The sequence below is a fragment of the Podarcis muralis genome, chromosome 2 (assembly GCF_964188315.1).
Source record: "Podarcis muralis chromosome 2, rPodMur119.hap1.1, whole genome shotgun sequence".
NCBI classification, from domain to species: Eukaryota; Metazoa; Chordata; class Lepidosauria; order Squamata; family Lacertidae; genus Podarcis; species Podarcis muralis.
The window spans coordinates 28542071-28566649 of record NC_135656.1 but is presented as its reverse complement, the minus strand read 5'-3'; the positions used below and the strand labels follow the sequence as shown (position 1 = coordinate 28566649).

Genomic DNA, 24579 nt, shown 5'->3' with positions numbered 1-24579 from the left:
GGTTACGTGTTCCACAGTATTACTCTGTGGAAGCACAAAAGAAATTAATATTGGGTAACACTCTTCTGCAACCTGATACACTCAGCTTCCACCACACCACCCCCCATCTAAAGTGCAAGCTTCTAGGTTGGAAATCTCATGCCTAGGGGGCAAATGTGCGCGCACACACACACACACACACACACACACCAGCCTCACTACCTGGCCCTTGGAACTCTCCCCAGGCCACACTCTGTTTTCCACCCCAAATGTTTTTGCCTGGCTAGAATTTGTCCTTGGACTCTTGTCAATGCCTCTTGTTTGCCTGGACAGAGGGCAGAGGTGGATTTGTGAATGTGTGTAGGAAGTGACCTCCTATAGAACGACAGAAATGTGCATTTGCTGCTCTGCCTGCTTCTGCCTCTGGAATCGCCCACCACTGCCATGTTGCCATCAGAAGGTTGTCCTAAAGGGAAAGTGGCCATCAAACTGAAGAAGCTTTCTCACTCCCTTGTCTAGACCTTGTCCAGGTCTGTGTCGACAGAATTCAGAATGTGTGGGGAATTGTGGGTAGAATCATAGAAGCCTGGGAGATGGGGAGGTATTTAAAAAGGATACCCAGCAGCCAAACAGTGGTATGGGGGCCCCAAGGTAGTGTCTGTACACCCTTTAGAAGCCTTCAGGGCGCCCTCCCTCCTCCCCCTAAAATTAGGCTTGAGAGAACCTTTCTGCTGTAGTCAATAGAGCATGTTGCAGGAAGCCCACAATACTTTATCCACTTTGCAAAGGTGCTCACAAGTCCCCAAGTGGCTGGAACTGCCTGCTCTCTTTATGATCAGCAGAACCAAAATAAACAAATGTGCTTAAATTACGTTGATAGCAACATTTCATCTTTCATTTGGGATACCTTGGTGCATTATTATTATTATTATTATTATTATTATTATTATTATTATTATCAGCAGAGTATACTCAGCACTCTTGGAAAGTTATATGTGTGTCACACCCCAATACTTTTGTGATTCAGCTGGGACTTTCTTAACTAAAGGGAAGAGCTTCTCAAAAATATACATCATTTTGAGAGCACGATCTTCGGGTACACACTGCCAGTGGAATGAGGAACAGGAGCCAAGCAGAAACAAGAGTGAGAGTAAGAGAAACTTTTGTTTTGAAGGTGGGAGATACTGAGGGAGGGGTTCCAACAGGAGGGGAATGTGTGTGTGTGTGTGTGTGTGTGTGTGCATGTGCTGTCAGAAGAATGTGGCTTGAGTGGTTGCTCCAGTGGGTGGGATGCCCCTCAGGGGATTATAGTTGCTGGACTCCAGATACTGCTGTCTACCTCTCCATCTGCATTTATTATCATCACTGCAGACATTTGTGACATTAATTATCTTCCCCAACATCAAAAGCTCCCCCCACTTGTTCAGCGACTAAACAGAAGGCCTTTTCTTCCCATTGCCACGGGGCAATTCCAGAACCCCCTCCCCACTCTGCTTTCAGTCTCAAGGGCAGTTTTTGCCCCTACTCCCAGTGAAAGGCAAAGTGCTGACACAAGGGCTTTGTCTCTCCCCTCTCCCCACCCCCTTCCCCTTTTCACATTTTAGTACCTCCCAAGCCCCCTTCCTCCACTTCACTAACACCATCTACTTGCAAAGCCTACACAGAATAGGCTAGCAGCTCCCTGTGTGTTTCATAGGACTGAGATATTATTTAGGTAGAATGACACAACACTCCCTGGGCAGGACCCCTTTCCTCAACGGATCAGAGGGGAGAAGAACGCACTGCAGTCTGGCTATCAAAGGCAGAAGCCACAGGAAATGGCCTGCTGGATTTGCTTCAGAGCGGGCTTGGTTTCTGAAGTTCCCAACAGCAAAGGCTGCATTCCTATACACAAGGTAAAGGTAAAGGGACCCCTGACCATTAGGTCCACTCGTGGCCAACTCTGGGGTTGCAGTGCTCATCTCGCTTTATTGGCCGAGGGAGCCAGTGTACAGCTTCCGGGTCATGTGGCCAGCATGACTAAGCCGCTTCTGGCAAACCAGAGCAGCGCATGGAAACGCTGTTTACCTTCCTGCCGGAGCGGTACCTATTTATCTACTTGCACTCTGATGTGCTTTCGAACTGCTAGGTTGGCAGGAGCAGGGACGGAGCAACGGAAGCTCACCCCATCGCGGGGATTCGAACTGCCGACCTTCTGATCGACAAGTCCTGGGCTCTGCGGGGGGGGGCACAGGGGTGGTTGCCCCAGTCGCAAAATTGTTAGGGACACAACATTTCAACACCCGGGGCTGCCTCAATACAGCTGCATGCTTCCATTTCTGAAAATGGCTTCTCCGTGCGAACCAGGAAGTGACCTCTCCAGCCAACAGAATGGCTCTTCTTCTTTTTTTATGTCTGCAGCTGTGATCTCTTGGGTGACACGGACACTGTTTTGAAGTTGAATGTGCATATGTACTCCATCAGTTTCCCTCCCTCCCATTCCTCCGCATGGCCCTGGGCACTGGCAACCCATGCTACACTACTGTTCGCACATTAACATATTTTTGGCAAACACAGTGAATTTAAATGCGCACCTAAAACTGAAGTGTGCAAAAGGGACAAACATTTGGTTTAGAAACATGTTGATCACAATTGGAAGAGGGGCAAATGATTGGTTGTGGCTCCTGCTTGCTAACAAACCCAGATTTGCTGCAGTATAATGAGAGAAATGTGCCTTAAGTGGACACATGTAGGAGTCTTAGGTCTGCACTAGAACATAAAATGTGTGTGTGTGTGTGTGTGCATGTTAAACCTGCCTGTCATGAGCACAGCCTTAGGGAAAAATTAAGGAAAGCCACGTGTCATTCTCTCTGGAGTTGCTTAGAAGGTCCTCTGGGTCCAGATTAAAGGAAGTGACCCTTACGTGGATCAGGAAGCCCCATCCCACTGGAAGTGAATTTCCATATATGACTGGGAGTTGGCAGAGCGAGGTTGAGCTCTCAGTTTGACAAACAGACCATTCTGGAGCTCTGAAGGGGATTTGAAAAGTCAAACACAGGAGTCAGACTTTGCCTGTAATGGCAAAAATTACATTGCCCTTCACCTTTTTAGCAAAAGGACTCATTTCAAACAGCAGTTAACTTACAGGCTCAATTCTACAGAGAATTATTTCATATATTAGCTTTGCTTTAGACACGCTGCAGTGATAGGCAGCTGCACAAAGTGCGTACCCTACTCTAGGGACTTGGCTCAGGTTGTTGCATTTCGGCTGCTGTAGCAGAACAGTCTGCCAACAGGAAGCCTCTGTAAGTAAAACCATGGAAATAAATGCACAGACCCAGCAGTGCTAGCAAAAAAAGAGAGTGGGCAGGAGGGAGCAATTTTTATTTTTTGCTTCCTTGCTACTGGATTCAAGGAACACTATACTGGAGGAGAAGCACATGGTTTTAATGCTGCCACCCCTTGGGAACGAATCCTACAGTTCTTTAAAATCACAATATTAATTCAAGACTCTCAGTTAAAAAAGAGAATAGAAACCTTCAAGTCCCAATGTTGAGTCACGGCATTTTCAGTTAAGGATGTCAGATATAGGATAATCACCTTTTGGGTCCTGTTCCCTATATGTAGAAATAAAGCAGGTCTTCCTGGCATGGCCCCGCTAGCTTCTCAAGCTTTTATTACAGGGGCAGGGGGAGGACCAGTTAACCCCAAATTGTCCCGCAGTTGATCAGACAAACCATGGCTTGGTTCTCCAAAGTTTGATTTGTTTCCCAGCTGCTCTTGTTTCATGCCTTTGAAGCACGATGAAAGTCTGGGGTGGGTTGGCCAAACAAACCATGGTTAAGGAAGGGTGTTGGATTTGTATGTAACACCAAGCCATATTTAAAACAAACCAAGATTCACAAGACAGCAACAAACCATGGCTTTAGATCATGGTTTGCTAGCAGTGAACAAAACATATCTAAGTTACTGGGCAGGGTGCAGTCATAACACCTAGCCATGGTTTAATAAACCACTATTTACCGTTATGTGAAAACAAGGACAATGTATATCTCACAGAGATTTGAAAACCAACCAGTAAAATGTATTATCTATACATTCTTAGGAGTTCAGTGCTATTTGCTCCCCTCCCCCTGCCAAAGAAAACAGTCTGTAAAATAGGTAGGTGCGTCTTGTGGTCTGGTGCGTCTTATAGAGCGAAAAATACGGTAGTTGAGAGATGCCTTTCTCAAGGACAGGAAGACTCAGGGTGGATCTACACACAGGGGGGAAAACAATGCTAAAAATAAGCCAGAAATTAAATTGTTATAACGAAGGGGGGGTGGGACGCTATGTAAAATCGCATAGAAAAGTTTTCTGCTCTACAGCACCATCTGGTGTTGCATGTTTATAACATATTCAAAACACTATTTTTTTGACTAATGTAGCTGAGTCCTAAGTCTCCTGATAAGCAGATTCCATGGTGAAGAACTCAGGAACAAAAAGGCTATTCGTAAGGGAAAGAAACCACTTGCCTTCTCTTCATTTGATTCTGGGCACCTGGTAAGAGTGTCTAATTCAATTCCAAAGTTATCCAATTTGCCCAGAGCCAAAATTTGTTTCCAGCACAGATTACAAAGCCTCTCATCTAGGCTGTCTGTTGCTTCATTTGCTAACTCCTAAGACAGGATTTCCCCTTCTTCTATATTCCTGAAGGCCAAATTCAAGTGATTTTAATTGCAGGAAGAGGAAACAGTTCTTGCTGATAGAAATCCAGCCCCTTGATTCACATCACTCAAGGCTGCTCTTGGGGCAGAAAGAGGACTTCCTCTTGGAGTCATATATTCCACTTGCTTCAATGTTAAGAGCACAAAGGACTAAACTATGTGTATTGCAGAACCTCAATCCCAATGTCTCCCCTCGCAAAAAAATGGTGCCAACTGGAGGAAAAGATTCCGGGGTGGTGGAGAGAGAGAATTTTCCAAATTAATATTGTATTCCAAATAACAGGAGAGGGTCAATTGTTGGGAATGGTGCTTCTAGTCCAAGACATTAAAAACTAGCGTAAAAGGTTGACACCATAGGACAGGAATATAATTGGTCTCAAAGAATGTGTTAACAGTAGCATAAAGCTAGGACTTTTATAGCAATTAGATTTCATTATCTGGCTGCGGAGTACATTCTTTTCTTAGTTGGATTCATAAGGTTTTGGAGCACTCACAACATTTGGATTGGTTTAAAAGGGGCAAATGCTCTTTGAAGCTCATGTTGGATTTGCAAGCATAGAAGAAGAAGTACTATTCCTCTTTCTAGACAGGCAATTGCAACTGCAGCAAACAGTGCACTGGTTTAGAACAAAATGCTTCAGGACAGATGATGAACTGAGGTCTTCTTGGAGCAACCTTGGAGGACCACATGGGATGGGGCTAGCAGTGGAAATTGGGAAGGTTCAGGGATCGCAGCAGTGATAAATCAATACAGATCAAGCCAATGGGTGAGGTGACTAAAGAGAGAACATCTGCCGTAATTTGAGATAGCCTTCTCCAACCTGGTTGGCACTGGTGGGAGTTGAAGACCAAAACATCTGGGGGTGACCACATAGAGGAAGGCAGTTTTAAAATCTATAATGCACATGTAACTACCTACAGATAGCATTGGGCTTCACTAAGAGACATTGCTTTCCTCTATCAAGAGCTAAGAGAGCTTGACCATTATTTGACCTTGCCAAATGCTGATCTTTCCTCTGGTCAGGTAAGCAGCTCTGCTGCCAGCCGCCAAGTCCTCTGGAATTGATTAAGCAGGCCTCTTGCACCAAACAAAGTGTAATCTTTCATCGGGTTCTTCTAGCAAATCTCTCCCTCCTGTCCATCCTGTGCCTGCCGAACCATTCTGGAGCAACCGCTGGTCCTCCTTGCAAGCCCAGAGACTTTGTCCCTGCACCATCACTGCTGTGTTTACTCGACAGTCTGCACTGATGCGCTGGCAACTGCTAGCTGACGCCATGGCCCTAGGGCTGCAATATTTCCTTAATGACACCTTGTGAGCCCGTCGATACAGAAATGGAAATATATGTTTTTAATGAGATGCAACCGCATGCTGGGTCACAGGTCGCCTCCTTCGGGGTTGACCTGGCAAGGGCTGCCTTTCATTGTCAAACATGTCAGAAGATTGTCATGGACTTAACCTCCCCCCAAGACAAGGGGTGTGGGTGTCAGGCTTTGAGGTCAGCCATTGGGCTGCTTTCTCTTCTCTCCAGCAACAGGGCCTCCCTGTTGTCAGTTTCTCTGTGGCTACCAGGGGAAGAAACGATCAGTTGTGGAGCTGGGCTTTTCCTCTTTCGTGTAGGCTCATTTGTGTTGTTTATAGAGTGCTGACTAACAGGAGAACCCAGCTCTCCTTTATCCTGTTCCCCCTCCCCATCCTCAGCTTTCCAACGCTGCCTAGTGACGAAGCTGAAGGATATGCCACCTTTTATGAGGGAGTTGTCTCTCTCATAGGCACCCATCTTGCGTGTTTGCAGGCTGTAACAGAGAGAGTGTCAGAAATCGGCTCAGCAGAATTGGAGACTGAGAGAGATGTCACAGCTCTGATAAGCTAACAAGTAACATAAGACAGTACCAGAAGAGCCCGGTTGGCTACTTCCCCTATTAGGATTGGGCCTTGGTTGTTTGCAGTGCTATTTTTGTAAGCAAAATAAGGAAAAGAGTGGCAGCAAAAAGAACTCACCATGAACACCTCCCTTGTTCTCTTAGAATGGCAATGGCACCCACCTGAGAGGTGCCAGAATTGACTTCAGGCTGGTGGGAAAAACACCCTGGTTGTTCGACTGCTGTCAAGGTTTGGCTTGGGCAGCTTGCTCCAGCAATCTAAGCCCCTGTCCTCCCAATTTATTGACTCTGCCTCTTCCATGCTTCTGATGGCATCCAGTTGCCGAAGGCTGAGCCATGGGTCTGAGGCATAGCTGTCAACTTTCAGATTTGAAAATAAGGGATCAGCAGCCTCGAAAATAAGGGATCAGCAGCCTCACCTGTCTCGGGGACAGTCTACGGGATATCTAGCAATCCGGGATAGCAGCAGGAAGCAGCGGGAAACGGTGCTAGAATAAGGGAATTTCCCACCAAAAAAAGGAAGGTTGACAGCTATGGTCTGAGGCCTGAAACCTTGAGGAAAGAAGGTTCACATTTGCCTTGTTGGCAAGCCCTATAGGGTGACTTCAGCTTAGAAGCGGCAAACCATGACCGAAACATTCGGATACAAAAACATTCTGCACCAAGCTCATTTGGGCAACAACCTTGCATGCTCTCTGAGAAGGTCTTTCCAAGCAGTGTTTAGCACGCAGCCCTTTCCACCATGGTTAGTCAGTTCATTGCATGGAATCCAAACCATCTTCCCTCAAGCCAGCACTTCTGCAGCAGGCAACCTGCACTTCCCTAGCATTCACTTACAATACTTGGTAGCTGGGAAGATGCAATGGTCTTCCCGCCTACCACAAAACACACATTAATCGTAGCAGTTTATGTTGTGCAGAGTGAGGTTCAACAAGTGCAACAAGCAAGACAGATTCCCCAATGCTCACAATTTGTCAGTATTTTATGTTTGATTGTATTTTTTATTGGTGGGTGGGTGTTTAATCCCACATCCCCACTCTGCAACTCAATCGCAGGAGCACTCATGCATCCTTGGGAACAGCTGAAGCTCAGTGGATAGAGCACATTCTTCACTTCACAGCATCTCCAGGTAGCGTCTCCCTGCCCGAAACCCTGCAGTGCCATTGTCAGCCATTTCATTGACAATATTGAATTAGATGGAACCTATCGTCTGACTCTGTACAAGGCAACCTCACATCTTCCCACCCTTTAAAATTTAAAACTGAATGTGACAAAACACCAGCACTGCTACTCCCTTTGACTGTAGCAAAGCTCTGTAATATTATAATGTGTCCACATCTAAAAATATCTAAGTGGTATACAAAACTACAGTCAAAAACATATACAATAAACAAGAGAATGTGTCTTGATTGGGCTAGGAATGAGAGTGACAAGAACCCATGTTTTTGGTGGCCAATATCAGAGTTGTCCCTGCAGGCGGGTTGTGTGGTGGTGAATAGGGGTGGCTGCACTGGCCCCCACACTTTGGGATGACCCACCTTCTTCTCCTATCCTTTTTTTTTTTTACATTTTGTGTCCCCTTAGGCCAATGCATTCTTACTACCTTGGCCTTTCCCCAGAGATCTCAAGAGCAATAGTTTTGGCCTTGCAACTATGGCCTTGCAAGAGTTGAACAAAATATAAGGGCTTGCCAGAGCTTCTTCCTCGTCTTCCTGGATGCTCGCAGATTTGAATCCAAATGGACTGAGTTCCGTTTGTCAAAGAAATTAAGCAGCCATATGTCTCTCATGATCAGGGCTTGAAGCACAAAGCCTCATATTGCAACCTGAATTGCTTTGCATCTACTGTATGTGTTTTCCAATGCCAGCTTTCCAATGTCAACAGGCTTTAAAACGTGTTTTCCAAGTGAATATTAAGAGTGCCACTGAGCATGGGGAGAGTGCATTTGCTTTATCCCGTTCAGTAACTGAAGCAAGCCTTCCACAGCAGGGATCAGGGATCATTGAGCTCCCAGGTCAGATGGCTGCACAACTTCCAGTTAGACTTGAGTCCCTCCTCCCATTAGCGCAGAAGAGGCTGTGAATTTTTGCAATAAACCAGTACAAAATGCTTATTGCTGTCACCAAATTAAAGGAGTTTAAAGTTGATTAACAATCTTCCTTTTATTTAATCAACCAATAAATTAACCATTCACCAATTAATCAATCATTATGAATTGCCAGCACTTCATTTCATTGTTTGTTGAGGTTTGTATAAATTTTAGTTGTTTTAAGTATTATTATTTAACTGTGCTTTACTGATTGTTTATTTAACGTTTAGAAACAGCTTTGAGGTCCGCTTTGATGGACAACCTAGATGTCCAGGATGATATTCATTTGACCTTCCTTTTCCAACAAGTCCTTTAAGTGGTTTTTTTGTTTTTCGCAATCTGTGTCTGTGCCGAAATTGAAATAATTGTTATATGTGTTTTTATTGTTAAATCGTTTAAGGATGTTTTATGGGAAGTGATTCCTAAACAAATCCTATGTACACTTTACCTGGTATTAATTGTTACTTAATTCATATTTAAATAAATTTAAATAAATATGTAAGTTCCTAAAACACAACATGGGTACCCTTTCTGAAATACAGGAGGGAGCAAAATATAACTTATAGTTTAATAAAGAAATCTATCATTTACTGTTAGAAGGCCTCAGCTAATATTGTCCCTGCTATGGCATCATATCATATCAGAGCCAAAGCAATACATATATATATACATATGTATGTATATATACATACATACATATGTATGTATGTATATATATATATGTATATATATACATATGTATATATGTATATATATATATAATACATATATATATGTATATATGTACATATACATATATACCCGAGGACACCAAAACCTGCATATATATATATATATATATAGTAAGCCTACTGATCAAAATTGCCCCCACTAATTAATCAGCTAAAGCTTTCGTTGTGCATTCTAAAAATTAAAAAGATTATAGCTTGCAGTCCAAAGAATACAATTTTCTGGAGGGGGGGGGGAATGAAAGATTTTTTCAGCTGGTCTAAGCATTTGACTTGTGATTTGTTATGGGTTTTAAAAAAACACACCCAAATATCCCATTGAAGCTGGCAGCACTGGATTCTCTCCCGCCTCTTCTTCAGTCTCCGAGATTAAAAATTGATACAATTTCATTTTCTCAAATTACGTTCCCATAGATGAATGAGTCCCAGCCAGACTCTTCCTTCTTCTGAAACATGCTACTGTTCTGCCTGTGTGGCGGCAATGGGTTTCTGCAGTGTGTGGTGCGGTGTGGTGGTGAAAGTCACAGTGAGGCGTAACAGCAAGTAAGAGATGCTACAGCAGGTGGCATGTTGCCATGGCTGGAGGCGGTTTGGATGTCACAGCAATTGTGGTGGCTGCTGAGGGGCGTGGCGGATTGTGGAGCTTGTGATGTGGTGTTGGCACACGGGCTGGGCTGCTGCAGAGGGCCGGAGACTGCTTCTGCTGCGGTTGGCTGCTGCTGCTGCTACTGTTGCTTGCTGCTGTCTTGTTGCTCAGCGGAATATTGAAGAATCCTTCCCCACTGCCAATGGGAACAAGCCGCTCATTCCATTTTGAGAGTGTCAGTGCCTGGGGAAGGATCGATGGGAACACTGTGTTACAAGTAGGAGTGGAAGGGGCCGGTTGTCAGCCGCTGTAAATCTCTGCTCCACTTGCACAGATCGTTTTGCTAGGAGGAACGGCACTCGGCGTGCACCGTGGAGAATTGATGCAGCCAAAACAAGACGTCAGCACACCTATCTGTGGTTGACCGGATTTCTTTTCAGGGTACCTTTTTCTGAAAGTGACCGTTCCGCTGATGTTCATGTTGGAGGGTTCTGTTGCCAAGTTCCACCTGATTCAGAAACAGGCTTTCGTTGCAAAGGATTGCATTTGGGTTCAATAGACTGTCTGACAGACTAGAACTGGGAAAGCAGAGATTCAAATAGAAGCTGAGCCATAGATCTACCGGGTAGCAACCTCAGGATATTATTTGGAGTTGTGAAAAGTTCAGGGCATCCTTTACTAAGGTGTTTCCTTTGGAGAGGGGTACACTGAACATGTATGTGTTTGTAGTGGTCTGTTTACTTACAGATATGCAGATTGAACAGGAATTAAAGGATACGGCAAAATGCATCTAAGCAGGCAGTGCTCGTCGCAAAGCACCATCAGCAACTTTGGAACGTGTCCCTCTCCCAAATATTCCTCCTCTGAAAAAGCTTAGCAAATCTGGTTCCAGATGGCTGTGACTCAAGGTACTTTCCAAGCTGACTTTACACTATAGCAGCCAAATTGCACATTAGTTGCATTGTCTCCCATTAATGACCAGGCAATCTTAAGCCTAGGGAGAAAGGCATTGATCAAATTCCCATAATATTATAGCATGGGCTCACACCAAGTGTCTCACTTTTTGTTAGCTACCTGTACGAATAGGAACATAATGGCATGCCTACAAAAGTTTGCTGTTGGGATTTAGACCTGCTGATTCAGTGTGCGTGATCTATGCAAAGCACCTGCCTGTCATTTTAGTCCCTGTGCCAATTCACTGTAGTACCCTGAGCACATTGGTGTAAGTGGAAGATGTCATATCAAGCATGGAAACAATGCACAAAACTTCATGCAATGTGGAAACTCAAAGAGTTGTAGGGAAATACTTCCTATGCTGCTGGCATAGTACAAAAGCATCATATATAGGAAGCTATTCTCCTAGCTTGCATGACACATAATCAACTTCCTCAGCATGATGAGGATGCAAGACATCCTCTGTAAAAGGAAGGTGCTTACTAACAGATTTGTGGCTTGCACTTGGTAGCTTGTCTCCAGTTACAGGGCAAGTAAAGATTGTCAGAATCCAACAAAAGGCTGATGCTTCACTTACACAACATCCTTGCCCATGTCTTTAATGTACAGAGTTTGGCTGAATCAATATATATTATTATGATTAATTAATTAATTAATATGTTGCTTAATTGCCAAAGTGGCTCCTAAGTGGTTTACAAGTATAAAACCAAATACAAACAACACACATAATTAAAATGCATTATAAAACGATTCCATCGTTAAAATAACATCCACGGTTAAAAAGTACAATAAAAGCCCAATAAAACAGCACAACAATTCAAAGTTAAAATAGCAATTAAAACAATGAAAGCAGGAGGTTCAGGTCAGGAAATCAGAGGAATGCCTTCTAGAGCCAGCAGAATGCCAATATTGATGGGGCCTCTCGTATTTCAACAGGGAGAGAATTTCCCAACACTGGTAACCACCACTCAAAAAGCCCATCTCTATGTTACCACCGACCATTATAATACTAGTAGTACTAGTAATAATAATATATAATATATATTAATAGTAATAATAATATATAATATATAATAATAGTACTATTGCAACTCTAACAGGGTTTCATTTGTCAATCTGAATGCCTTTATCAGGCAATGGAGGGGAAGGCGGTCTTTCAAATATCCTAGTCCAGAAGTCTTTACAGCTCTGTAAAGTAAGTAAAGGTAAAGGTAAAGGTAAAGGTACCCCTGCCTGTATGGGCCAGTCTTGCCAGACTCTAGGGTTGTGCGCTCATCTCACTCAAGAGGCTGGGGGCCAGCGCTGTCCGGAGACACTTCCGGGTCACGTGGCCAGCGTGACATCGCTGCTCTGGCGAGCCAGAGCCGCACACAGAAACGCCGTTTACCTTCCCGCTAGAAAGCGGTCCCTATTTATCTACTTGCACCCGGGGGTGCTTTCGAACTGCTAGGTTGGCAGGCGCTGGGACCAAGCAACGGGAGCGCACCCCGCCACGGGGATTCGAACCGCCGACCTTTCGATCGGCAAGCCCTAGGCGCTGAGGCTTTTACCCACAGCGCCACCTGCGTCCCGCATAAAGTAAGTAGCAGGACCTTAAAACTGGCTTGGTAATAACAGTCAGACAGTGGAGACCCCTTAGCACTGGAGTGCTTGATGCAGAGCACCACTGACCACTTGGGTTGCAGCATTCTGCATCAGCGGCATCCTCTGGACCACCCATAAGGGAAGCTCTACACTAAGTGCATTACAATAGTCTAAATGTGAGGCTACCAATATATGAGTCACAGTGGCCAAGTTATTCCTGAAAATATTGGGTGACAGGTGCTCTTCAGACCTGGAAACCACTCACCCACAGTGTCTCTGTCTTAACAGGATTCAGCTTCAGGCCCTCATCCAGCCCACCACAGAATCTAGCCCTTGGTTCAGCTTCTGCAAGGCTTGGAATTAATTGGGAGATAAGAGTTGGGTGTCATCAGCATACTGATGACACCATGCCACAAATCTCCTGGTGACTGCTGCTAATGGCTTCATATACCACTAGGGATACCCTGCCAGAATCTGGACACATAGTCCTCCAATGCTATCCCCTCTGAGACTGGCCCTGCAGGTAGGAGCAGAACCACCATAAAACAGCACCTCCAACTCACAGCCCATGGAGACAGTCCAGGAGACTACCATGGTCATGGTATCAAAAGCCACTGAGAGGTCCAACAGGAGCAACAGATTCACACTCTCCCTGTTGCCCCATTGAAGAGGGCAACCAGAGCCGATTCTGTGCCAAAGCCATACGTGAACCCAGACTGGAATTGGTCCAAATTATGTTAACTCCAAAAGTGTCACAACCTTCCCAAAAAAGTGGGTATTAGCAATCAGGCAACAGTTGTCAAATACCCCAGCGTTCAGGATAGGTTTTTCCAGGAAGAGATGCACACCTCCAACAAAGCAATGGTGACCACCCTCTCACTGGTGAGAGCCAGTGTGGTGTGGTGGTTAAGAGCACTGGACTCATAATCTGGTGAACCGAGTTTGATTCCCCGCTCCTCCACATGCAGCTGCTGGGTGACCTTGGGCCAGTCACACTTCTCTGAAGTCTCTCAGCCTCACTCACCTCACAGAGTGTTTGTTGTGGGGGAGGAAAGGAAAGGAGATTGTTAGCCGCTTTGAGACTCCTTAGGGTAGTGATAAAACAAGATATCAAATCCAAACTCTTCTCTTCTTCTTCTCATGCAAGAATGCATTAACCTCCTCTTAGATTCAGCCAGTCAACTCTCCCACCCACAACTTGCACAAACGAGCCAGGATGGGCAGGAGAGCGCAAGTAAGACATGGACAGCCAAAAGCACCTTGTCCACACCTTCAGGCCTCAATAAATGAAACTCATTCCACAGAAGTGAATAAGACAGGGTGCTGGATACCTTACCAGAGACTGGATTGAAGATCAGCATGAAGGCAAGTGATTATGTCATCAAAGTGCCTAGCGAATATATGACACAGCAGCACCATACATTCCACTCATCCCTATAAGGTGCTGCTAGGCTATGTACCTCTTGGACCAATGAACTGTCAGAGCATTATTATTGCATGGATGCTACGTCAAGAGTATTAGCTATTGGATCGGAGATGAATATGATATCTTCAAACTGACAGGAATGTGGTGCTGAACCATCCTTCGCTTATTAAGACAGCTGGGTTTGCAAACAATACTCTTTAGAAGCATTCAGTCCATTTTTGTAACATTTGCAATATCCAGTGTTAGAGTGTTCCACAGGCTAAATTATCCCTAACTGTGAAAAGCCTTTTCTTTGCTAGGACTTTGCAATCTTCGCATTTCAATATCACACTCATCCTGCAAAACAGAAACAGCAATAGTTCCTGATCTGCCTTCTTGATACCATTCATTATTTTACAGACCTTTAGCCTTGCCACTTTAAATTGTCTCATCTTTAAAATAAACAAACCAGATCTTTCAAATCTCTCTCTTTGCAGGAGAGCTCCTCTCAGTCCTTAATCATTTTTTGCGGTTCTCCTTTGAACACTCTCCAATTTGACGATACCCTTTTTGAGATGAGCCGCCTGAGTACATACAGTATTTCAGATGAGCGAGAACACTGTTTGGATAATAGCATTTAAAACACCTCCATCTGACAGTGTAAAGTCCTATTGCATATCACAGACTTCTACTGTTTGCCTAGGCTCTGTCACACAGCTGCAATTTGTCCCTTAAATTTAAGATAGTCGGGACCAGAACTGAGGCACAAGAGGAAGAGAAGAACTATACAGTACTCAGATGCTCAGAAAAATTGAATTGATTCAGTAAGGTTGCGATCCTACACATACTTCCCTGGGAGTAAGTCCCATTAAACTCAATTGAGTTTGCTACTGAGTGCATGTGTGCTGCACAAGTAACTGGGGAATGTCATCCTTCTGTACAACACAAAAAGTGAAGTCACAGTTAAAAGAGTTTATCAGTATTTTCAAATATTAGTCAACTAGCTCTGAAAGATGTTTAGCCCAACGTCCTGCACGCCAGGAAACTAACTTGGGAGAACACTACAGAACAACACAATGGGAATGGGACGCTGGTGGGATAGTTCTGAATTCCTCAAATAATAATAACAAATAATAATAATAATTCCTTTATCTAATATATCTAGTATAGATATAGTATATAGTACAGTGCATATCTAGTTGTCTAGTACTGTATAGAGCTGTTACGTTCTACACAAAGGGTTATTATTCTCAAGCAACAGGCTCTGGAAACAGAAGCCTAATGGTAACCAAAGGCAGGAATTGGCCTAAACGATTGTCTCCACCTCCATCATCTGGCCTGGACACTGAGGTTCAGCTCCGAAGGCCTTCCTCATTGTGAGATGTGAGGTTACAGGGAACCAGGCAGAGGGTCTTTTTGGTAGCGGCACCCACCTTGTGGAACACCTTCTCAGCAGATGACGTCAAACAGATAAACAGTGATGTGATTTTTTTTATAGGCTGCTCTGTTTGGGGAAGTTTTTAGGGTGTGATGCTGCATTGTGTGCTTTTACCATTTTTTGTTGGGAGCCCCCGGAGTGGCCAGGGCAACCCAGTCAGACGGGCGTCATATAAATAATAAATTACAGTGGTACTTTGGTTCTCAAACTTAATCTGTTCCGGAAGTCCGTTCCAAAACCAAAGCGTTTCAAAACCAAAGCATGCTTTCCCATAGAAAGTAATGTAACACGGATTAATCCGTCCCAGACTTTTAAAAACAACCCCTAAAACAGCAGTTTAACATGAATTTTACCATCTAACGAGACCATTGATCCATAAAATGAAAGCAATAATCAATGTACTGAAGTCACACAATCAATCAAACAATCAATCAATCAGTAGCTGAAGTGGGTTCCATACAGTCATGAAAACAAAACAAAAAAGCCGCAAAAACAAAAATGCAAAATAAATAACAAAAACAGACACACCTCAGCGTGGCACTCAAAACGGAAACATAACACTCAAAACGGAGCATGTTCAGCTTTCAAAAAATGTTTGCAAACCAGAACACTTACTTCTGGGTTTGCAGTGTTTGGGTTCCAAGTTGTTTGAGTACCAAGGCGTTTGAGAACCAAGATATCACTGTATCATTATATTATTAATTAAGTACCTATATTCTTGTCAGGGGGCAACTAAGCCCACCTGGCACACAAACACACAACCCCTGCACCCTAAATTCAAGAAGACCCCCAACACCCCTTTTCCTACCCCAGTGCAAGATGCCCATGACAAAAAGTGTCTCTCACTAAATGCAAACAAACTGTGGAAAGGACGACAGGTTGAAAGTGGAGACAAGACCTTTCCCCCTTTATCTGTTTGTTTTGTAACACACATAAAAAACTTTAATAAAAACGAAGAAGAAGACGACGACTGTCAACACAACACAACACAACACACCGCTTCCTTTCGCGTCTGAATTCTTCCTCAGGCAGGTCCCCCTCTCAACTCTGCCCACCCTTCTTCCCAGCCTGAAGGGGAAGTTTCCCGCCCAAACAGTAAAGGATGCTGCAACAAGCGAAGGGGCTTCACTCCGGAGCACAAAGGCTGCGGCGGCGGAGGCGGCTTCCCTGGCAACCCTTTCCCGCCGGTGTCTCCGCGCCATGTGCCTCGCGGAGCGGCTCTCCTCCTCCTTGGCTGCGAGCGCTCAAATATTTACCCAGGCGAAGGACACCACGCCACGCCCCGGCTGGGTTTGGAAACCGCGCGGCGGCCAAGAAAGAAAGGAGCAGAGGAGGGGAAAGAGTCTCTAAATAAAGCCTCGTCTACCTGGAAGAGCGTCTGGATTCCCGGGTCGTTTCTATTCGCCCGCCAGCAATCCGAGGCGGCAGCGGGGCGGGATCTCCTCTCGGCCAAGAAGCGCGGCTGCTGCGGCTGCTGTTGCCGCCGCCGGACACTCTCTGGGTGAACCTGCCTGCGGTCATGTTGGCAGCCGGGCTGGAACAGGAAGTTAGCATTGTAAACCGAGGGCCCTTTCAAGCCCTGGCGAATTCCGCAAGCGAGCGCCGCTCTGCGCGCACACACACACACACAGAGCGCACACGTGTGCGCGAAAGGCGCGCTCGGCCAAGCCAGCCTTCTCTGGGTTCCCAAAGAGGTCGGCAGGGGCGCCTGCCAACTTGAATGAAATATTGGAGGGGGGGCAGGTAAGCCCCGCCCCGCATAATGGATCACATTCTGATCACCGTTTGAATGGCAATGCCAATAAACTTCAGTTATAAATCCAGTTATAAACAGTTATAAACTTCAGTTATAAAATCCAGTGCCGGATTTACGTATAAACTAAACAAGCTATAGCTTAGGGCCCCAAAAAAAATTAAAGGGAAAAAATGTACCGTACATTTCCAAAATACATGTCATCGTTGGCTCCTACGGACGTGGGCATCCATCAGCGGCTCCCCCGGCTCTTCTAGCTCTTTGCAGGCGTCCTCCAAAAAGAAGGGCTGCAGTGGATCAGGGCCAACATATGGGGCTGGTTGGGTTTGTTATTGCTGCTTGCCACTTCTGCCACTTGGCCAAGCAAGAGATTAGGCAGGAGGCCTCCCAGTTCTGGAGGTGCTTTGACTTTTGCAACGTTCATGGCAGTGGACGTCTCTTATTACCATTTTACAAATGAGGACTTTGGGATTGGTTTGCCCAAGTCCACACACTGCATCCTTGATTCCTTTCCCTTTTAATGGAGATTTCATGTCCAGCTTCATATAACCAACATGAAGGGGTTAACACTATAGAGTAAGCTGTCCTGCCAGACTTACCGGTAGCTCACTTTGGGAGGGATGTGGTAATCAAGCCTTTGTTCAACCTCCAGAAGTTCAACTGTGAGCTCTTACAAGCATTTATTGAGTTCCTGTAGCAATAATTTTGAAGCTTTCACCACTGTGACTAAGCCAACTTTTACTGCCTGTGCAACTTTTTCTGAACTCTGTATGGAAAAGCACATGAATCTGACCTTTGGAAAGTTGGTAAGTAAACCAATTTAATTTACCAATGTGGTCTTTTTCTATGCTAGGGGAAGAGGGAAACTTTGGAATGAACTATTTCAGAGGCCTAACTGCCTATCTTTCCATACTTTGCTACATATTTTGTGATTTTAAATCCTGGCTGGGGTTCTCTCACCAAAGAGTACTTGCCCCAAACTTGGAACTTAGTATCCAGGAATTCTCCTTTCTGTGTTATATATTTTCTCCTGCAGCAACACTTAGGAAAGGTGTCCCTCCTTGGCACCAGTTTGGAGAGATGCTTCACGTAACCCTTGTTCTCTTACCACATTTATCTTCCTATTTCTTCCTTAAAGAGCTTCCATCTGTAAACTACCTTCTTGCAAACAGTTAATGGGAAACAGCAGCTGGACTACATATGTTGCCCTGCTTCTGCCTCTCTCACCCTTTTGGCTCCAACTGTTTCCAGCTGTTCACCCACAGCTGCTGTATCCAGATTTTTTTAAAACCTGGATTTGCACTCTTCCCCCCAGTTACCATCTGCAGACCGTGGTGTTGTTGACAGCCCCACATTCTTCTGTAGTGAGGATATCCCTACAAGGGTCCTCTCCCAGTGTCCATTACTGAAGAGAAGAAGGAAACCAAAGTCCGCATAGTAGATATCCTCAGGTATGGGGAACTGGTGGCTCTCTAGATGTTATAGCATTTCAGATGTTGCAGAAGTCCAACTACCATGAGCCACAGCCAGTATGGTCAATAGTCAGGGATGCTGATGGGAGTTATTGTAACCCAACAGTGGGAGGGGCTGCCTAGGAATAAGTAGCCTAATAGAACAATCATTTGTATGGAAGTAAGCCCCACTGAATAAAAAGAGGCTTACTCTTGGGTAAACATGCATGCAGCCAAACTATCTGGTCTGATCAAAATGCTCAGTCCTATCCTTGCTTAACTAAGGGCCAGAATTAGGATAATGGTCATCAAAATGAACATTGGGCCCTTTTATCTACTATTTGATTTCCCCCCAAAAAACAAAAACCCTTTTGCTTGCTTTCTGAAATTCATCCTCTAATGTTTGATCCATTGCCGTCAAGCTCCTTCTTTGTCCTGCTCCATATTAACTTGGTTACATGCCCTACAGAAATGCATGCAACATAACAGTGGACAGGGAATCTATTCATTTGCCTACTAGTGTCTTTCACTGATGTCCTCGGAAGCAACCTCTTAAGAACAGACATCTGTGGAAGGGTGGGGGTGGGACATACACTGGATGCTTTACTGGGAAGTATCCACAGATGAAAGGAACATCAACACAATTAGCACTGTCAGTATCTACAGAGAAAGGGCAATGACTAAAATGGCTCCTCTTTTAACTTTTAATTGCTGAAACATGTCCGCTAAAAGCCTAAGGAGCTGTCTTCTGCTGAGCCAGAGCAATTGGTCCATCCAGCTCAGCATTGTAGATATCAGGGTGAGGAACCTGTGGGTCTCTGGGTGTTGTTGGACTACAGCTCCCATCTTTCCTAGTCATTGGCCATGCTAATTAAGCTGAGTGCTCCATTGTCGCTGTGTATCCTTCCCTCTCCACCCCTTCAGTGACTCCATTTCAAAGCAAATTGGTGCGGGGATGTTGCCCGCCAGGTTAGCGGGTTGTAGGCCACCCGTCTCGTCATTAGCGCTGAGCACCGCTGGGTTTCATTGCTCAGCGCAGTGCCTCCACGAGGCCAAAGTCACTGGGAGTCTTATTGGTATGTGGCGTTTATGATGGTTGAGCTCCACGAAGCCTCAGCAATATTGGTCCATTTGAGCCACGGAGGAACCAGTGTTCAAATGAATGCCCCAGATATTTCTCATAGGCGTGCTATATAGACCAAAGCAAAGGATAGCCAGCTGAGGGTGAATCAAGAAATGTCTTAGCAGAATTGGCAAGGATCGCTTGCGGTAAAATTGGCTAAACTTGGCTAAACTTACTGCAAAGGATCGTGATGCTGTGATGTTTCGGTGCTGCCAAAAATCTGCTTACGTTTGCAGTGGATGGAACAGACTGTAAAATGAAGGGAGTAGTTGAGCGGGCTACTCATTCATGGTCTACGCTGGTTGGCAGTCACTTTCCAGAATTTAGATTGGGAGTTTTGGCTCGACTTGAGACTGAACACAAGTGTTTTACATGCAAAACATTGCACAGCCGCCGAGGTACAGCACTTTGCCGTAGGATGCATGAATACAGGAGCTCAGACTCAGATAGCCTTTGCAATATGGCTGTGACAATTTGGCAAGCTCTACCTATTCTTTTGATAAGAACTGAGACTCTGATATACTTACACGAGGGCAACTGAGTGTGAGGTTAAAGCTCGGGTTTCCATCCTAGAGCTTTAATCACTGCTTCATCTTACATAGGAAGGTGTCTTATATTGAGTCAAACCATTGGTCCATGTAGCTCAGTATGGTCTTCAATAAGCCTCTCCCAGCCCTACCTGGAGGAGCTGCTGGGGGCTGAAACTTCAACCTTCTGCATGCAGCTCAGAGGCTGGTACGTGGTTCTTCAAGATTCTTCAGAACTTGCCGTGGTGAATCAGTGTAGACTTGTTAGCAAACAAACCTGTCTAGTCCATATGAAGACATCTGGGAGCAAAGCTAAAAAGTTAAGCCAAGCAGCTGAACAAGCCAGATGGATGAAAAAGGCATCTTAAGGAAATTGAAAGAGCTGAAATTACATCACATTGTCTGTGCTGAGGCACATGAATAGAAAGAAGAGCCTAGCTGATGAAACTACAGGAGGTGCGGTGCAATAATTGGACCTGAGGTGGAAAGGCTGAGATTTAGTATTCAGATATGAGGGCCCACCAAAAGACTGAACCATAGTGCATGAGTAGTGGATTCATACTGGACCCTCCACACTTTACACTTTCCTAGTTGTTGTGATTCCCCAATGTTGCTTTATTTATTTGCCATCCGGAAGAACACTCTGGCACTCTTCCACCCCTCACCCCAGAAGTGGCATGAAAAGTTACAGGATTTTAGGATGAAGCTCTGGGACATGCACTGGTTGGAAATGAAGCGCTAAAGTCTTTTGCAGGTATAAAGAGCGTTGAAAGTGGGATAGCGTATAACCACCCCAGCACCGTCATGAGCACAGATCACCACGAATGCACAATTAAAAGGATCTCTGGAGGGGCCCATGTTGTTGGCCTTCAGCACTGCTAACAGAAATCCGAGATCTGAGGGACCTTGCCTAGACCAATCCTCATCTCCAAATCCACCTAGATCTTGGTGCTACCCTCAATGGATCTTTGCCACAGGGTAGCAACAGGGATATGGCACCATTAAGGATTCATAGAGAGACAGAGGAAGAACACTTTGTGTTTGTATTTCCATTCCAGCCCGTGTTGGGTCCACCCAAAGGGCAGATGTGGTTGGATTGCTTCCTCATGGACTCAGTGCTAATCCTGGTAAGGGTCTCATTATAGGCCAATTCAGTTAGGCGCAGCAGGCTCGCCCTCTCAAGCCTAGTGCTTGGAAGCTTAGCGATGGGGGTTATTTGTCAGAGAGCAGGAACCAAAATATAGCAGACAGAAGAAAGACTTTCATGGAGAAACTGAGACTCGAGTGTTCTTTGATTCTGTCCCTTTCCCCCCTCCTCCTGGCCCCCATTTCTGTTTGGCTGATCAAAGGGTCTGATTGTATGTGACGGCAATGAGAGAGCAGCCTCATCTTGCAGCTTTCTTGGGTGGGAGGAAGGGTGCCAGAATAGGGGCAGGAAATGGAACAACACAGAGAGGACTGTGAAGCAGCTGATCTCATATATGAGGAAGGGTAATTAAAGAGCGGGGATATAGCTTATTATCAGTGCTGCATCAATGCCGTCATAAATGGCTTTCTCTGTGCCTAATGCTGAGATGCATGGCCTACTATACCTACAGGTAATACCTGCCTCGAGGTATTGTCTAAGATGTTCAAAGCAAAAACAAGAAAACCCTTGCTTCCATTTTACAGGCAGCGAAGGAACTGAGGTAGCACCAGACAGGAAGTGATCCTGATTGAGTAAGTTTTGTCTCCATTCCACTTCATCCTAGGTAAGAGATCAACAGGTACACTGCAGCCTCTTAAGCAGAAACAAGGAACTTCAGGTTCACAGGCTGAACGTGGCCTCCCTGGCCTTTCTACCTGGCCCTCAGGATCCTTCTCAGGCCACATGATTCATCGTCCCTGTTCTGTGTCCTCAAATGCTTTTGCCTGGCTGAAATATGTCCTGGAGGAGTGATGATGGCTCTTGCTTGCTTGAATGGAGAGACGCTTGTGTAGAAATGTCTGGTTTTTTCCCTAGCTGTAGTACAGCCAACTGGACAAAGGTAAGAGTCACATCCATTGCTCTGTCTGTTTTTGCCTCTGGCGAAGCCCATCCCTGGCTTGAGGCCTCTGGGAGGTTTGCCCATGAGGCAATGCAACACTCAGGCTGCGTGGGGGAAATGTTCCCCATTTCTGCTGTAAAGTTCAAAGAAAAGGCGTGGAAGAAATTATTGTGGACTTGAACTATACATTCTTTGGAGAAACCTGGAAGATAAACCCGAAAAAGAAAAGATTGAGATGGAATCAAGTTGTAAAACATTTAATATTCCAGATCTTTGTGTCTTCCTCAATTATTTTTAGAACAGTAACTTCACAGTCCCCAGATGTTTTTCTCCAAGGCAGCACTCCTCTTGTGAGAAAATTCCCCAACACTTATATCACAATCCTTGTTGCTGGCAAATTCTAGTGCTTCTTCCATGTTGTGCATCTGAGTACCATGTGGAATGTAGCTACGTGAAACTGCAAGCACCTACTGGCTAGTGCCTATCACAACAACATGAAATCCACCACCAGTTTCTCTGCGACCTTTTTTATGTACTTCAAATAAATTATTTTACTTAATCAAAATAAAACAGACGAGGTTAAGTGCTCCTTCACTGTATTATTCAATATACCTTTGAATACCAGATAATGGCAAACAACAGAGGAGCGCTCCTGGATTGGTGCTTTGTTTATAGGTTTCTCAGAGGCATCTGGGTGGGTGGTACTGGAAACATTGGACTGATTAACATGGCTTTCCCTCTGCTCATTCAAGCTTACTCAACACCCCCATAGTTTTGCTACCTCCTTTTAAAAAGTTAGTTTTTTTTAATAGCCATTCCAAAATTCCTACAGTACATGCCTCCAGTGGAATACACTAACATGAATATTTCTGCACAGCAATGTTCTTCCCCCTGCCTCCATAGCAGGGAGGTGAAGAACTAGTGGCCCTGTGGATGATGAACTCCTTCAGCCCCAGCCAGTATGGTCCATGGTTGGTCAGGAATGATGGGGAGTTGGACTATACCTGAAGGACCACAGGTTAGCAACCCTTGCCATAAACTACCCAAGCATCTCACGCTTCTTGGATCCACCTCTTGCCTAGAGATATTAAGTTACGTCTCCAAAATTCCTTCCTTACCGTTGGATAAGGAGATGAGGCAACTGAAGCCTCTTCTCCCCACTCCCAGTCCTGGTGATCACCCTCCTCTGCTGTTACAAACAGGAGTCCAGGTGTGCTGCACAGCAGGAAAGAACAAGACATGTCTGAGAGTGTGGGAAATAAATGGGAGAACCTTTGCATGTGTCATCTCCCATTCAGCTGGTGAGGATCAGCAATCACCATGATAGCCTTATCATAGAATTGTAGAGTTGGAAGGGACCACAAGGGTCATCTAGTCCAACCCCCTGCAATGCAGGAATCTTTTGCCCAACATGGGACTCGAACCCACAACCCTGAGATTAAGAGTCTCATGCTCTACCGACTGAGCTATCCCTTATGCCCAATGGGTTATTTTTAATGTCACATTTTAAAATATTTGGACCCTTTATATGGTAAGCACACACACCCTTCTTCCTGACAGGTAAAACAGTTTCTGATTAAACTCGTTATTTGCAAAACATTTCTGGAACATTTGCAAAAATGCTGTGTGTGTTTTTTGTGAGGTGATTTTAAATTTCCCTTTAAAAAAAAAATCATCACACACACACACACACACACACACCACCCTGGACAGCGAACAAACTCGCATCAGATAAAAGCCCAGAATCTTTCTCCTTCTTTCCAACTGGCAATTGCCGAGAGACAAAAGAGGCTTTTGTGGAACATAAATGGCAGCTAGAGACTTCCAAGCACCCCTCTGGTGCTGAAAGAGTTAACCTGGCACCCACCCCAGTTCTCTACCAGGGAGTAGCTCGGTTAATTGGGCAGGCCTCTCTTGTGTGATCCATCACCAAAGGGGAAACACGGGACGGACGGGGGTAATAACAACAAAGTCTCTGCTAATTTGGGAAAATTGCTCTGATTTGGGAAAATTGCAGTGTTTTCCCCCAGGTGATTGACGAGCTTTGGAAAAGGGAGGCTTTTGGGCCCAGTGCCTGTTCGTGTGGCACTCACTGCTGGCTTCGCTCTGCTGCCTCTCCGTGCTCAGAGTTGGCAGGGGCGAGGCAGAGCCACTCGGAAGCCAAGGAGACGTTGACATCACTTTTTCTTTCTTTCCCAGAACGGGCTCCCTCCCTCCCTCCCAAGGCCTGGGGTGCTTCTCCTCCGCCCTTGGTTAAGAGCATCCTATCTCTGGCTTCAGACCTGCTCTGAAAATCAAACATCCTTCCCTTCCCTGAGATGTCAGGAGCTTGCTATTTGGAGAGACTGGAAGGGAACCAGGCCTGTTTA

At 45.2% G+C, this 24579-nt stretch overlaps 1 protein-coding gene across 1 annotated transcript in view; it reads right to left on the bottom strand.

Moving 5' to 3' along the window:
* BAHCC1 (BAH domain and coiled-coil containing 1) overlaps window positions 1–16986 on the bottom strand; it is a 160237-nt gene extending 143251 nt beyond the window's left edge. The window contains exon 1 of the mRNA XM_077924065.1: window positions 16696–16986. The gene's annotated coding sequence lies outside the window, so the exon portion shown is untranslated. The remainder of the gene's footprint in view (window positions 1–16695) is intronic.
* Window positions 16987–24579: the final 7593 nt, after the last annotated feature.